The following is a 17,064-nucleotide window of genomic DNA, read 5'->3' as shown; positions in this document are numbered from 1 at the left end:
ATGGAGTTTCTCACCTCCTAATGGAAACTCCTCTGGTTAGGCAGGGTAAGGTGTGATAATTCTAGTATTCTCATTATATCCACCAAGCTTGATTGGTCTGGACTCCACTTGAAATAAATAGCTATTTTTTTGCCCTTAGGTAAGGAAGAATCCTTATTTATATGGAAGCTAAAAAACAATCAGTTTATTTGAACCTTAGCCTCTTGGACTGACCATGTCTTAGGGAATACTTCCTTATATTTTAGGAGAAGAACAAGCCTATTAATTTGGGGGGGAGAAAGAGATCCCACATATGCATATGCCTATACAATATTAGCAATTAGATTTAAAGATTCTACTTTTACTTAATCTCTTCAATTTTCATAGTTTGGACAATTGCCAGAAGTCCATTTTCAAAATATCAGTATAGATAACTCATTTAAGCAAAACTCAATTAAAATATGGATAATATTTGGTCAATGTTATCTAAATTGACACAAAACTCTTTGGAGTGCTGGTTTTAAAGTCAGAGGACAGGGCAAAATAATGAAGCCCCAACTCTTGGGTACACTAGAGACATGGGGGAAGTGGTGTGAGGAAGAAGCATTTCACCTTGCTCTTGTCTTGGAATCTAGTTTGGAAAACATCTAGTCTTCAATGCAGAAAGAGATGGAAATAATGCTTTTGTTGCTACCTTGTTAAATGTTTATATATATATACATATATATACACATATATATGCATGTATACATATATGCATACATATACATGCATACTTAATAATTTAAATATATATATATATAAATACTTTATACTTTAAAGTATTACATACATAGCACATATATAATACATTTAATAAATTAATGCTTTATACTTTTAAATGTTTTATATATGTGTTTATATAGATATGTGTGTATGTATTCAATAAATGCTCATTGACTGACTGCCATTGGCATAGCCCTCTATTCCCTTTTGGTGATATGAGAAAGGAATTCATCTCCTTTCATTTTAATTTAATTAATCAGAGACTTGGAATTCCTTTCCTTTTTAATTTAATCAATCAGGGACCTAGAAGTCCTTTACCATTGAGATGTCCAAGGGTACACATGCCTACAGTGAAAGGAAGTTGAACCCAAAGGGACAGGAAATTGATCCCACAAGCACTGCCCCTTGGGTGGTGCCAGGCAAATTAAGGAACTATGATTGGTTCCTGAGATGTGACGTGAGAGANCCAAGCTTGATTGGTCTGGACTCCACTTGAAATAAATAGCTATTTTTTTGCCCTTAGGTAAGGAAGAATCCTTATTTATATGGAAGCTAAAAAACAACCAGTTTATTTGAACCTTAGCCTCTTGGACTGACCATGTCTTAGGGAATACTTCCTTATATTTTAGGAGAAGAACAAGCCTATTAATTTGGGGGGGAGAAAGAGATCCCACATATGCATATGCCTATACAATATTAGCAATTAGATTTAAAGATTCTACTTTTACTTAATCTCTTCAATTTTCATAGTTTGGACAATTGCCAGAAGTCCATTTTCAAAATATCAGTATAGATAACTCATTTAAGCAAAACTCAATTAAAATATGGATAATATTTGGTCAATGTTATCTAAATTGACACAAAACTCTTTGGAGTGCTGGTTTTAAAGTCAGAGGACAGGGCAAAATAATGAAGCCCCAACTCTTGGGTACACTAGAGACATGGGGGAAGTGGTGTGAGGAAGAAGCATTTCACCTTGCTCTTGTCTTGGAATCTAGTTTGGAAAACATCTAGTCTTCAATGCAGAAAGAGATGGAAATAATGCTTTTGTTGCTACCTTGTTAAATGTTTATATATATATACATATATATACACATATATATGCATGTATACATATACGCATACATATACATGCATACTTAATAATTTAAATATATATATATATATATATAAATACTTTATACTTTAAAGTATTACATACATAGCACATATATAATACATTTAATAAATTAATGCTTTATACTTTTAAATGTTTTATATATGTGTTTATATAGATATGTGTGTATGTATTCAATAAATGCTCATTGACTGACTGCCATTGGCATAGCCCTCTATTCCCTTTTGGTGATATGAGAAAGGAATTCATCTCCTTTCATTTTAATTTAATTAATCAGAGACTTGGAATTCCTTTCCTTTTTAATTTAATCAATCAGGGACCTAGAAGTCCTTTACCATTGAGATGTCCAAGGGTACACATGCCTACAGTGAAAGGAAGTTGAACCCAAAGGGACAGGAAATTGATCCCACAAGCACTGCCCCTTGGGTGGTGCCAGGCAAATTAAGGAACTATGATTGGTTCCTGAGATGTGACGTGAGAGAGCTAAGAGGTGGAGAAAATTACTTAAAAGCTAAGACCAAGGATCTGGTACATTCTGATGCCCATTTGGATTGAGATTGAGATTTGGATTCAGATTCTGACTCTGGAGCTGGTGACTCTTACTGAAAAGACTCTCGTGGACTTCTGGCTAGAGATTGTAACCCTGTTGGTGGTGAGTGGATTCCATCAGAATGGCACATAGGGTGTTAAGCTAGAAAGCTCCCTATCTCTTTCTTACATTTCCCTCTCATTACTATCTCTACTTAGTGTAATAAAGCTACTAAAGCTACTAACAGCCTCATAATTTAATTTTAATTACTAAAGTAGTAATATCAAAGTTTCTTAACTTTGATAGATAAGATAGTTGGTGGAACTTTGGATAGAACATTATCTTGGTATTAAGAATTTCACTTCAATCACAGCCCAATTTCATTCCTGCCTCAGATATTTATTAGCTGTGTCACCCTGGACAAGTCACTTAACCTCTGTTTGCCTCAGTTTCCTCAACTTTTAAGTGGAGATAAAATAGCTCCTACATCCCAAGGTTTTTCTGATAATCTAATGAGATGATTTTTGTTCTGTTTTGTTTTTAAGTACTTAGCACAGTGCTTGACACATAGTAGGAGCTATATAAATGTTCCCTTCACTTCCCTCTTTTAACTTTCCTTTACTCCACAAATAACACTATTCATTTATAGCATTATCTATTGAAGCATATATCACTTCTTGTTTCCCCTCCTCCAAACTTCTGCTCTACCCTTTTCTCCTTTCATTTTGTCTATGTTTCTGATACCTGTAATATCCTCTTACATATATTGGTTACATGGTCATGGACAAGCAACAAAACCTCTAACTGCCCCAGGAAACTCTCTAAGATTACATATTGAAGATGAGGGATTGATCTGCTTGGTAGAAGGAGTTCATGCATGATCAAGCTCTCTGCACTAACAAATCTAGAAAAAAAACAGCCATGGGACTCTCTAGTTTGTTTCTATATCCACCAGTCAATGCTGAATATATGTGGTTCATATTTAGAAGAACATTTAAAGTTCCTGATGTATCAGTGCCAAGACTAGTCTGGTACTGTAGTGGTCTCACACAACTTTGACAGAAACCTGCCTGCCTCATAGCATATCTTCCATTGCAGAAGTCACAGTTCTTGCTTTGAAATGAAGAAAAATTATCCGTAGGCAACTCTCATCAGGTCCAATTAAAACACACATGCGTGCATGCATGCAGTCAAGAAGTCTGTAAGTGTGAAGCCAGGCAGGATATTCAAGTGAAAAAATATTTTAGACAAAAAAATGTCTCAGCTTTTTTTTTTCTGAATCAAATAAACTAAATGAAATCACATATTATTGGGATAAAATCAAACTATCAAAGATAAAAGTCTGACCATTCAAAGATTTACAAAATGGACTTTAAAAGAATAAAAACTAATTCTCTTTCCAAAATGTGAAAGGTAACCTTAATGCCAGAGACAATAATTATTTGAGTGGCAAAACTGTTGGCAAATAGAGCAATAAATAAGCTCTGTTTACCCAGTTCAATGTGTCCAGTCAAAGCTATTAAAAAAGACTAAAAGTTTTGGGTTTTAGATCAACATGACTATTCAAGTGAAATATAGTTATTGTTGGGGAAACACAAAACTGCCTGGGGAGATTGGTGTTAATAGATTATTAATAATAACCAAGATGAACAAACCAAATTGTCTAATGGTTATTTTACAAATGTAATTGAACTAAAATGATTATTTAATGGAGGGAAATAGTTATAAATAAGTGGAAGAGCAGAGAGAAGCAGATTATTAAACATCTTTTAGGGCAACATTTTATTTCCCAACTCAATGTAAATTATGGCCTTGGTATTTACATGACACAGAGTATTTAGGTTTCATTGGCTTCTGAGAAGTTTTGTCAAAATCATCATTTTGCCATCCTGTAACCCTTCCCCACCCCCCACAAATGTGTTTAGTATCACAGCAGAAGATTCACTTGGGTTGCCTTATAAAAATGTTACAAATAGAATGTAATGGACTTCTGTACCAGCAGCAATGCAATGATCCAGGACAATTCTGAGGGATTTATGGTAAAGAACGATATCCACATTCAGAGGAAGAACTACAGGAGTGGAAACACAGAAGAAAAGCAACTGCTTGGACACATGGGTTGAGGCAGACACGATTGGGGATGTAGACTCTAAACTACCACACCAATACAATGATCAACAATTTGGAAATAAGTTTTGATCAATAACACATGTTAAAACCAGTGGAAATGTGCATCGGCCATGGGTGGGGGGAGGGTGAGGGGTTAAGGGGAAAGTAGGAGCATGAATCATGTAACCATGTTAACTTTTCTAAAAAATGAATATTAATAAATGTTAAAAAAATTAAAAAAAAACATTGTTACTACATCAACGCACTAAACTTTGAAATTCACATAGAAAATGCTACAGCTGTTATGTTAATTAGCAATGCCTTCACTGTCTACAGATGATGGATTATAGAAGAAAATAATCAGACCTGGGACCTTGCTCCATCAGTCTTATAATTCAATGTAATATGGATGATGTGATTTGTGAATGGATTTTGTAGTATTGACAGAATTTATCGTATTTATGAAGTGATTTCTAATGGGGCCCAAGAAAAGAGAATAATTTAAGAGGAATATTAAGAAAGAGAGAAGTCTTTAGAGGTAATCTAATTTAATCCCTTAGATTTCCAGATGAAGAAACAGAGATCCAGAAAAATTAGGATACATACCAAGTTAGTTTGTGGAAAAGGAGGAAGGCAATAAGGTTGTCTATGAATAACAAATTGCATCTCTGTTAGTCTGGAGTTACTTATTATAACTTATTTTTCTAATAATACAACTAAAATGGGCATAAAGACAGAGAACCACAGCATCTAGGTTGGAAGGAACTTATAATCAAATGCATGCCTGAATAAAAATTTCCTCTAAAATAACCTGGCTGATGGATATTCAACCTTTTCTTGAAGACTTGCAGTAAGCATAAATCTGCTACCTCCTAAGACACTCTGTAATACTTTGAAATAGCTTAGTATTGATAGCAATGTGTTTTCTTTATTTTCTGGCCTCAAAACTAATTTGCCTTTTTGAAACTTCTACCCATTGTTTGCCCTTTGGGGCCAAGCAGAAAAACTCTGATTTATTTCAGGTAACAGCCTTTCAAATATTTGAAGACAGCTAGAATTTGTCCTAAAAACTGTTTTTTCTCTAGGCTAAAATCCCCATTTCTTTCAACTAATCTTCCAATAGCGGGAGTTCTATTGATGAAAAAGGAGGACATTTTTTAGTTGTTAATATTTATTTCATTCCTTCATCCACCATGCACCTCATTATTAAAATAATACTTCAACAAATTATAGTATTTGGCATACAAATGTGGTGCTTGTACTGAACCATAGACTGAGGCAAAATATAACTATAATATTATTGGGCTAGATTTGTGTTTTAATTGATGGAGGAAACTTCAAAAGAAGCAACCCATTATATGGCTAAAGATCAACAATTGTGCTGCAACTTTTAGACTTAAGAATTTTGCCTGGGGAAACTGAAATTTATGTGACTTAACTAGAATAATACAACCAGTATGCATCAGAGGAGGTGCTTAAAATCAGGTCTTTTTAATGCAGAAACCAGGTCTCTAACCTTTTTTACACCATGCTACCTCTGAGTTTCATTTTACATGGTTCAATCCAATTTCTTCTGAGTTTTTGAAATTTCAGGAGAAACACACTTTATGTCTTTTAGATTTTTTTTCAATTTTGGGGAAGTCTCAAGGAAATTTTATTAAGATATAGCCAGTCATGTTTTCATGGTTTTTTTTTAATGCTCCTAAAGTGTAATTCTGCCCATGTCACCCTCCCCTATCAAAATGTTTTAAATTCCTTCCTGTCACCTTTAGGATCAAAAATAAAATGCTTCATTTGATATTCAAAGCCCTTAATGACCTGGCCCCTACTACTTTCCAGCCTTCTTTTATATGACAGTCTCTTTTCCCATATAGTCTTCAATCTTGTAATCCTGATCTCCTTAATGTTCCCTCAAATAAGACATCCCATCTCCTAACTATGGGCATTTTCAGTAGCTGTTCCCCATGTCTAAAATAAGAACAGCTAAGTGAAACAGTGGTTACAATGCTGGGCTTGGAGTCAGAAAACATCATCTTCCCAAGTTCAAATCTGGCCTCAGACACTAGCTGTGTGAACCTGAGGAAGTCACTTAACCTAATTTCCCTCAGTTTCTTCATCTGTAAAATGAACAGGAGAACCACCACTTCAATATCTCTGCCAAGAAAACTCCAAATGAGGTCATGAAGAGTCAGACACGACTGAAACACTGAACAACAAAATGCCCAACATGTTCTCCTTCCTCAACTGTATTTCTTAGATCTCCTGGTCTCTTTAAACTCTTAGCTAAAATTCTACCTTCAATATAAAGACTTTCCTGAAATCCTTTAATTCTAGTTCCTTAATGCAGTTGATTATTTCTAATTATTCTTTGATTATACATAGTTGTTTACATGTTGTTTTCTTCATTATCTCCTGAAAGCTGTCATTTTGCCTTCTTTTTTATCACAAGAACTTGGCACAGTGACTGGCAAATGGGAACCACTTAAGAAATGTTGATTGACTGACTAACTGCTTTCTACACATCAGAGAGTGTTTGATAAAGATAACCCAAAAGTCTTAGTCCTGATTTAACCTTAAGTTTGCACAAAGACTTTTGGGACACCCTGTACACATTTCCTCACTTAATGTTCAAATAACTGAGAGTTAAGTAGAGAGTCTAAATATTATTTGTACTTTAGAAATCAGGATGTTTAGGCTCCGATTGGTTAAATGGCTTGCCCAAGGTCACATACAGTAGGAAGTAGCCAAAACAGAATCACAAATTGGAAAGCGGAAAAGATCTTCTAGAAGTCATCAAATACCTGTTATTTCCCTTGTTAGAAATGTGACCTTCTTAAGAGTGGTAACTGTCTTTCCCATTCATATCCATAGTGCTTAGTGTAGTGCTTTAAATATAGCAGGCATTCAGAAATGCTTCATTCATTCATTCATTCATTCATTCATTCATTCTTCTTGTTCATGTCCCATATTTTTCAAAAAAAGTAACTGAGGTTCAGAGAGATTATTTGCTCAAATAAAATAATACAAAATGAAGTTAGCAGAACCAAGAAAACGTATACAGCAACAGTGTATGATGATCAATGGAGAATGACTTAACTATTATCAGTAGTGCAAGGACCCAGGACAACTCCTAGGTTCCCATGACAAAAAAGGATATCCATCACCATAGAAGTAACTAATGGAGTCTGAATGCAGATTGAAGCACACCAATTTCTATTTTATATCCCCCATGAATTTATCTCTAGTGTAAATAATATATGTCTTCTCTCACATGATGAACATGGAACTACATATTGCATGATAACACTTGTAAAACCTATATCATATTACCTGAAATTTTGGGGAGGGAGAACAGAAAGGGGGTAAGGAGAAAACAAGGATTGCAAAATGTCAGAAAATGGTTATTAAAAATTGTTATTTGTCCAAGATTAAACAATGCACAAATAGTACAGTTGTAATTAAAACTCAAATTCCTTTTTTTTAACCAGAGAACAGTACAATGTAAAGAGAGCTGAATTTGGAGTCAGGGGATCTAAGTTTGAATTCTAGATTTATCATTTACTAACCTGATTCAACTGGGAAAAATATTTCACCTCAGCTTTTTAAAATTTTATATTTTAAACCAGTTACATGCAATAAATTTTCATATAAATTTTCTGAAATTATATGACCTAAATTGTCTTCCTCCCTTCTTCCCTATCCCTTTTCAGAGCTGGCACACAATTCAATTTGATACCTCAATTTTCTTAATTACAAATGAAAGGGATAGATGACCTCTACAATCCTTTCTAAATAACTCTAGGAGACAAAGTGGGAGCTCCTAACATTTATACCCTGTCTTCATGTCACATAAAAATGTCATATTTTATTAGAACCCACTCCTAAGATTAGGATAGATTTTTATCATATTTTGTAATTTTCTTATAGGGAAATATATTTAGTTAATATTTAATGGGGTTAGGTTAAGGAAAAAGAAATCACATCCACAGAAAAAATGCAGCTACAGTCAGTTATATAAAGTCAAAACCATCCTCATGTTGGCTTTCCACTATAATTCAAATCCTGTCTGGAATTTCTTCCCCAATCACCACTGCTGCCTCAAAGAATCAATTATTTCAAATTATGAAATATAAAATTATTATATAGCCCACAGAAGAACAATATATTTTAAAATAACCATTTCATGGGAACATAAATTGCTGAGCAAACACCAGATGAATAGGAAAACACCTCATTACAGTCTGCTCCAAGAAATCCCTACACAGACCACGTCAGAGTTCTCTTCACTTTATTCCCAGGAGCCTCCCACAAAGCACAGAACAGAAAGAGATGCTCTCATTATTGCACATGCACTAGTTGTCTGGAGACTGATCTCAATGGCTGCAGGATGTAGTCAAAGACTTTCGATTAGTGAAGATTGCTCTTTCACTGGCCAAACTATTGCTCAGTCATTACAGCAAAGGTTGGATTTTTTATGCTATTTCCTCCCCCTAAAACCTTTATCTCCTGCCTTAGTATCAATTCTAGGACAAGAGAAACAAGTGTTGGGCCACTGGGGTTGTGACTTGCTTTCTGTCACAGAGCTAGGAAGTGTCTGAAGTCAGATTTGAAACCAGATCTTCCTGATTCATACTTGGAGCTCTATCTAGTTGGAGTGCCAACTAGCCCCAATTTCCTATATTTTTATAACACTAATTCTTAGAATCTTCACCTCACTTCTAAGCCCAACTCAAGTACTACTACATCCACACCTTCCTGAACCATAAGATCCCAGATCTTAGTGGCTCTCCCCCAGATTATTTTGCAGTTACTTAATATACATTTTATATTTATGTACATATTTACATGTAGTTTCCCTTGAGAGTATGTAAGCCCATTGAGGACAGGGAGCATTTATATCCCTGGCAACTGGCACATAATCAAAGGATCATAGATTTAGAGCTTATAGGGAACTTAAGCTCATCTAGTCCAATCTACTTATTTTACACATAAGAAAAATGAAGCCCAGAAGGGGGAAGTGGTTTGCTAAATGTCACACAGGTAACAATGAAAGACAAAAATTCAATTCCAGGTCTCTGACTCCAAATCCAGCAATATTTTTTGGCTATACCATTTCCCTTTTTAAGACAGATGAGCTCAGTTCCAGGCCTCATTTGCCACTTAACTACTAACCATACCACAGTGCTTTGCCTGTTATTGCCTGGGCTTAATAAGTGTATATTGATTGTAACTGAATTAATAATTCATTTTATTGCAAACACTAATATGCTACAATTCCTTTCCCCAATTCAACTTGAATATATAAGTGTGTTAAATCGAAGCTATCAATGTCTTTTAAATGAAGGAAATTTCAAGAACTCTTTTTTCTTTGAGATTGCCTCTGATTTCTTAAATATTGTATCCTGAGAAATTTTTGAAAGAATCAAGAGTTGGCTTAGTGACTGTCCTTACCTATACAGATGGAATTTTTCAAAGGCCTATGTATAAATTAGGCAAGTATATGGCACAGTGGATAGAGTGCCAGGACAGGAGTCAGGAAGACTCATTTTCTTGAGTTCATATCTGATCTTGGGCACTTACTAGCTGTGTTACTCTGGATAAGAAACTTCACCATTTGCCTCAGTTTCCTTATCTTAAAATGAGATGGAAAAGGAAATGGTGAACCACTTCAGTATCTTTGCTAAGAAAACTACAAATGGGGTCACAAAGAGTTGGACATGACTCAAATGATTAAACAATCACTTCAGCAACTATTGTTTTATAAACATTGCTTGAATTCAGTAGGAATGTAGCTAAAAGGCTCAGGAATTAAGTCAATGCCAAAATGGAAGCTTTGTGGTGATAGGCTGATAATAATAATAATTGTCATTTGTATTAGTGATTTATTGTTTGAAAAATTCTTTACATCCATTATTCAATTTGAGCCTAATGACACCCCTCAGTAGGAATTGTAAAACTCAGATTTGAGTCTCAACTCTGCCACTATGGACATTTTTGAATCATAGGGAGCCACTTTCTGTGATTGTAGGAAGGAAGTGCTTTCTGACCCTTAAAATTTAGAAGAGCAGAAATGTAAACAGTACAATGTAAGCCTGTTGAGGACAGGGGATGTTTCCCTTTCTGTTTTTGTATTCCAAGTGCCTAACACGCACTTTACAATATGTTAGGCTCTTGATCAATGCTTAGTCAATGAATTTGGTTGAAAAGGGTATATAAGTTTGTACCCTTATTTGTATATAATGATGAATGATAAAGAATGTTAACAGAGAGGTGTGGGGCAGGGGAGGAGAGTGTATAACGGAAGAGAGGGACAAGGTGATAAATTGGCTTAGTTTTCCATTATACATATCAAACATTGAATAAGTTCCCAGGAGAAAAGTAACTTATCTGTGTACCTCCTACTCTTGCAGTCCAAGAACAGGCTATCAGCACCAAATGTCTGACATATTAGCTCCAAAGGCAGGGCCTTTTTCATTCCCTTTTAGGTGATTCTGACAAAATGAGAGCATGATTGAATAGCCTTGAAATCTTTAAGGTAGTAATGGTTCAATGTAAAGAAATTCAATAAGGCAAAAATGTCTAGGATCTTTCCTTCCTGGGATCACCTAAATTAATGTCTCCAAATCCCACAGATCATTCTTATGGTTGGCTGACTGCTCATCTTATCTTTGTTCTTTCCTGTCTTTCCCAATCCAACTGTTCTCATAAAGACAAATTGAATTCTGATGCCTCAGAACATCAAAGGCATGAGGATTTAACTTGTTACTGTCAGATCACCAATGTGTTTTTTTTAGAAGACCCAACTGTTTCTCATGGTTCCCCGTACACTCCCTTCCCTCCCCCTCCCCACCCTATCCACTGAAAATGCCATGGAATTCTGACTGGCATTTCCTACTCACAATGCCACCTGCTCACAACACTCCTACCCACTCTCTGTTACCATCTCCTGTCACCCCAGCCCCATGCCAAAAGTGAATACCATGTGTTTGCAGCCTGGCTTTCATCCCCAACACTTAAGCAAAACTGTTCTGGAAAGGTGTCCAGTGACCTTCTAATTGCTAAATTCATTGTTTTATGTGTCAATCTTCATTTTCCTTCACCTTTGAGGAGCAAATGAAATTGCCTTCCTTAACTACTTTATCTTCTTTTTATTTGTGTGACTATGGTCTATCCTGGTTTTCTATTTAACTCTGGAATTGCTCTTTCATATCCTGCCTTGGTTTCCTTCCTTCTCCTGTAGCCTACATGTAGCCACTCCCCTATGAATCACTCCTTAGTCCTCTTTTCTTCTTGTTATATAGTCTCTCTCTTGTATCATTACCCAAGATTTCAATGGTCATCTCTATGTGGATGACCCTTGGTCTGTATCTCTGGCTCCAACATTATTCTAATACTCTAATCTTGTATTTTCAACTGTCTGCTGGATAGACATCCCTATCTGTATGTCCCAGCCATATTTTAATGCACAAGATTCTTTTTCTAATATAATTTGAACTAGATGAACTCTTGGCTATTTTCCAACTCTCTGATTCTCTTATTCTTCGAATTAATATCTCTGGGTCTCAGTTTCCTTATCTGTTAAATGGAAGACCTGGACTAGATGATCTTTAAGGATTTAAATATTATAATGCACATTCCAGACCTGGAATTTAGGCATTGGAAGTACCTTCTATTAATGCAGCCACTTCCTTTGATTGTGTGACTCTTCCCAGACCTCCATTTAAGGAAGGTGCCCAAGTCAGCCATGCCTTCATTCTTCTCTGTCATTATTTTTTTTTTTTATTACAATGTCCTCCTCACATGCTTTTCAATTTCCTTTAAATGTAGTCCTCTTCTAATAGAATATTAATTCCTGACGGAAAAGACTATATTTCTATTCGTGTTTTTATTCCCAATGTTCGGCTATAGGACTGACACATAATAAGTGCTTAATAAATATTGACTAGAAGAGTTTTTGATCTTTTGACCAAAATTGAATCATATCTTTGCCCTACCCTCAAAATAAATGCTTCTTTTACAGTCTTCTTATTTCTGACACAAACATTTATTCCAGTCACATAGGATAAAAACTAAAGAATCACATTGCCACCTCCTCATTTAATAATTTAATTTTTTGTTGAGTTTTTTTTTTTTTAACTCTTAACTTCTGTGTATTGGCTTATAGGTGGAAGAGTGGTAAGGGTAGGCGATGGGGGTCAAGTGACTTGCCCAGCGTCACACAGCTGGGACTGTCTGAGTGTCTGAGGCTGGATTTGAACCTAGGACCTCCTGTCTCTAGGCCTGACTCTCAATCCACTGAGCTACCCAGCTACCCCCTCAATATAATTTTAAATAATTGTTTTCTGACATTTTATAATCCATGATCTCTCCCTCTGTCCTGCCTTTCCTCCTATAGAAGATGGCAGATGATATGAAAAAAAAATTTCATATGTTATGACAGAGTACATATTTCCATGTTCATCATGTCAAAGAAGACACATATTACTTATAGTAGGAGCCTCATCTGAAAATTTATGGGATTCTGTGGATTCTATCTCTGAGATGTTATCAGTTTCCTCATCACTTCTACTGCCCTTACCTTGATTCAGACTCCTACTCACATTGCCAAGGCAATTGAAATAACCTCACATCTGGGACATTTCCCCTTTAATCCTACTGGCTACATTTATTTTGGATTTCTTTGACTTCTCCATCAAATTTCCCATAAACTCATCATTGGGAAACCTCATCATCCTATAGTATTTAATCAGTCTTGTTATTTTTATTTCATCAGTACCCTCTACCTTTCTGATTGGAGGATGGAGCCATAAACTCCTCCATTTCTTTGACTTCTCTACTAGTACTCATTTTGTAATTCTTTGACTTTTATACTATTCCCCCATGACTGATACCTCCTATTCTTGAACTCTTCCTATTTTTGTGCACATTATTTTTTTCAGAGTAATGACTTTGATTTTTGTTTTTTATATGTGTAACCTAAGTCGAGCAGGGGATAGAGTGCCACATCTAGAGTAAGGAAGACCCAAGTGGAAATCTCACTTCAGATACTTACTAAATGAGATCTTGGGCAAGTCACTTAATCCTTAAGTATCTACCTCAGCTTTCTCATATGTAAAATGAGCTAGAGAAGGAAATGGCAAACCAGTCCAGTATCTTTCCTCAAAAAAAAATCTAATGGGGGTCACAAGTTGGATACAATTGAAAAAACTGAATGCAGTGGTATTCCCAGCATTTAGCACAGTACCAGATACACTGTAGGTGATTATTAAATGGTTATCAGTTAACTAGTATTTCTGCCACCAAACTCCATTTTGCGGTCCATTTTTCACCCAACTGCCAATGTATAATTCTGATGTTACTTTCCTGCTGAAAAACCTCCCCAGTGGCTCCTTATTACCTAGAGAATTAAATATATATTGTCAAGTCTATCTTATGGTACCTTGCACAATCTGTTTTCCAAGCTGTATTCTATACTACTCCTCGACAAACTGGATTAATATTTGTTTCCTAAACTAATTCTACCCTCTCTGACTTCCATGCTTTTTTCTCTACCATCTATCTTCTCTGGAATGGATTTCTTGAACTTGTTTAGTTGAACTTTTCTTTCTTCTGGGCCCAATTCAGGGCCACTTTTTCTAAGAAACCTTCCTAGATCTCTCAAAAAGAAGAGATCCCCTCCCCCATACACACTCTATTGTTTTCCTATGCTTAATTAAATTCTAACTCGAATGATAATTTTTTTGGGTTTAAACCTCATTCTCCTCTCTGTTCCTCTCTCACTAGAGTATAAATTACTTGAAAGGAAGTAATACATGACATTTTCATCTTTATATGATCAGCATCTAATATAGTATTTGGCAAAAGGTAGGTACTTTGAATTTTTTTTTTTTTGTAATGAATATGCTCCACCTCTCACTTCCAGTTGAAATTTCCCTCCCTGACTGATAATGCCACCTAGAATTTCTTTTGCACTTCCCAGTACTAAACACTTAACATACCTTATGTCATTAAACTCCTATTACAGATAATCTTGTTAGGTAAATAGGGAATAAAATTACAAGATTACAACTGAACTCAATTCTGAAGCAACTTAAAACAGGGGTAAAGTTCATTGCCTGAGGTCATACAGCTGTTAAGTGGTAGGCACTAGAATAGAACTCAGGTTTTCTTATTCCTAGCCTAGCACTCTTTGCACTATACCATACTGCTACTTAATTAACACGAAATTAAGAATATCTGAGCATCCTATTTCAGAGTAACACCTAGGCCAAGTGATCAGAGATTTGTTCCAGAACACCAGACATGATGGAAAGCATCTTACTTCCTTTTCCCTTCTTTTATTCTATTATATCTTGGTGCTCTCTCTCATATAAAACAGTCTTTACCTCTCAGCATCTTAGGTTCCATTACATAGCCCTAGACCAATGTCATATACCTTTCTTGGTTTCTGGTGGCTAGCCTATGCTACATCATGAATAATAATGAGAAATCCTGGTGGCAATGAAGAATATTTCTTCCTCATCTTTCCCTACTTCCTATATCCTCACCCCTCACAAGATTATGGGTTTCACTTATAGATATGCCTTGGGTCATTACTCCTCTAGAACAACTGTATTTGACTTCAGGTACTACTACCCATGGCACAAAGAAGGTGAAGTCTGGTAAATTTTGGTTGAAGTGGGATCTTAAGTCTTTCTAGTACTGAAGATGAACATGGTCTATACTGGGCACCATTCTATTCTCTATAAGTCTATAAGTGCCCCCTTGGTCTCTATCTCCTTCTTTTGGTCCTCAGGTCTCCTCACCCCCTCTGCCTCTTGTCCTTGATGACAGAATTTCTATTAATTACACTGTATTATTTGAGTATGTTTTAGATTAAGAAAAAATTAACATTAATTAAAACCTAGAAAGTATACTTTTATCCATCTCATTGGAAAGCTCAGTTGTCAATAACCTTAAATGTTTTTAACCTTAACCTTATGAAATGTATTTATTTATTAAGAAAATTAACCTGAGTCATGTAATCATGGGAAATATACTAAATGAAAAAAGAGGGAAAAAAGAAAAGAAAATTAACTTCATGAAATATATTTTATATGAACATTTAGACTTATATAATCCATTGAAGAAGTTGTTGTTTTAGTAGACTTGGAATTAAAGATGTTAAATCATTTGAGTCCCTCAAAGAGATATGGTTCTTGGAAATCAATCAATCAATCAATCACCAAACATTTATTCACTGTTTACTATGTGTCAGTTACTTTGCTAGACACTAATGTTATAAAGACACAATATGAAACAGTCCCTGCCATCAAGGCATTTACAATCTGCTAGAAGACACAGCCTATTTTAATAAAATGTTATTATAGATCTATGATCTTACTGATTTGAGTTCCCTACATTGATGCAGATAGCAACCCATCAATTTCTGCCTGTTCCCTATCTTGTGTATTTCTCATTCATATCCTCCATATTTACAATAAAGGATCCTTCCAACATGCTGGTGCTTTTTCTTGTTTTCTCCTGATATTCAGAGAGTGGATTACTCCAAACATCCATCCATTTATTATTCCTTATTCTCCCCATGTGACTGGCCTATTTTTTTCTTTCTGTCATATATTTCCTTTATAAAATCTTTCACTCATATTGTTTTTCAGTGTTCCTTCATGGTTATAGATTGTAGCCTGTTCATCCCTATCATATGCCTTTCCATTGCCATGTATGGGATGCTCATCTTTAACTTTTCATAGGTAGTGGTATTAAATGACTCTCAGTCTTTCAACAGTAGTGGTAAAGTGTTTGCATTAAAAAGTTGTGCCTTTGCTTTTATGAGAAGTTTGAGGTCAATAAAAGTTCTATAAAATTTCCAAAAAACAATCCAACTGGGCTTTCTCAATTTCAACTCTGGATTCAGTCTATATGTACTGTCTTTCCTAAATATATACATAGCACTGAGCAAGTTTTTTAGGGTGTCCATTTATATACATATCGAAATTTAAGTAAAAACATTTTTCATCCATTTAGTCTTCCTTGTGTGGATAAGCAGGTTAAATTCCTTCGAATGTTACAGATCACTTCCAAGAGGCTTTGAAATTTCTTGAGGTTTCATAGAATCAACACAATGTCATTTACAAATTATTCCTTGATCTAGACTCTGAGCTGAATCTCTTCCTTCACAATGGTGGATATATTTATTAAGTCAATATCTCCCTATTTTATGCCTTGCCTAATATTTATTTTTGGATGCATATTACCTGAGGTTAGTTCCATTGTTTCACAGAAGGAATCCTTAATGATCTTGATCTAATAAGATTATTATAAAAATCTTATAAAATGTCATTTCGTCCTAATGAGTTGAATCTTTTATCATAATCAAGAAAGAGAACAAGTATTTATCAAGCATCTATTTTTTGCCACACATTATAAGTATTGTACAAATATTATAAAATATATGATTTTTTCAACCTTAAACCCCTTGCAAAGTAAATGCTATTATTATTCCTGTTAACAATTGAGGAAAGTGAGGCAGATAGAAGTTGTGAGTCATCTAATGTGATTCAACTAA

At 35.1% G+C, this 17,064-nt stretch overlaps 1 protein-coding gene across 1 annotated transcript in view; it reads right to left on the bottom strand.

The window, feature by feature from the left end:
* Positions 1–17,064, bottom strand: part of LOC123246479 (regulating synaptic membrane exocytosis protein 1-like) — a 402,117-nt gene that overhangs the window by 188,031 nt on the left and 197,022 nt on the right. The window lies entirely within an intron of this gene.

The sequence above is a fragment of the Gracilinanus agilis genome, chromosome 4, assembly GCF_016433145.1.
Source record: "Gracilinanus agilis isolate LMUSP501 chromosome 4, AgileGrace, whole genome shotgun sequence".
NCBI classification, from domain to species: domain Eukaryota; kingdom Metazoa; phylum Chordata; class Mammalia; order Didelphimorphia; family Didelphidae; genus Gracilinanus; species Gracilinanus agilis.
This window is presented reverse-complemented; position numbering and strand designations above follow the sequence as displayed.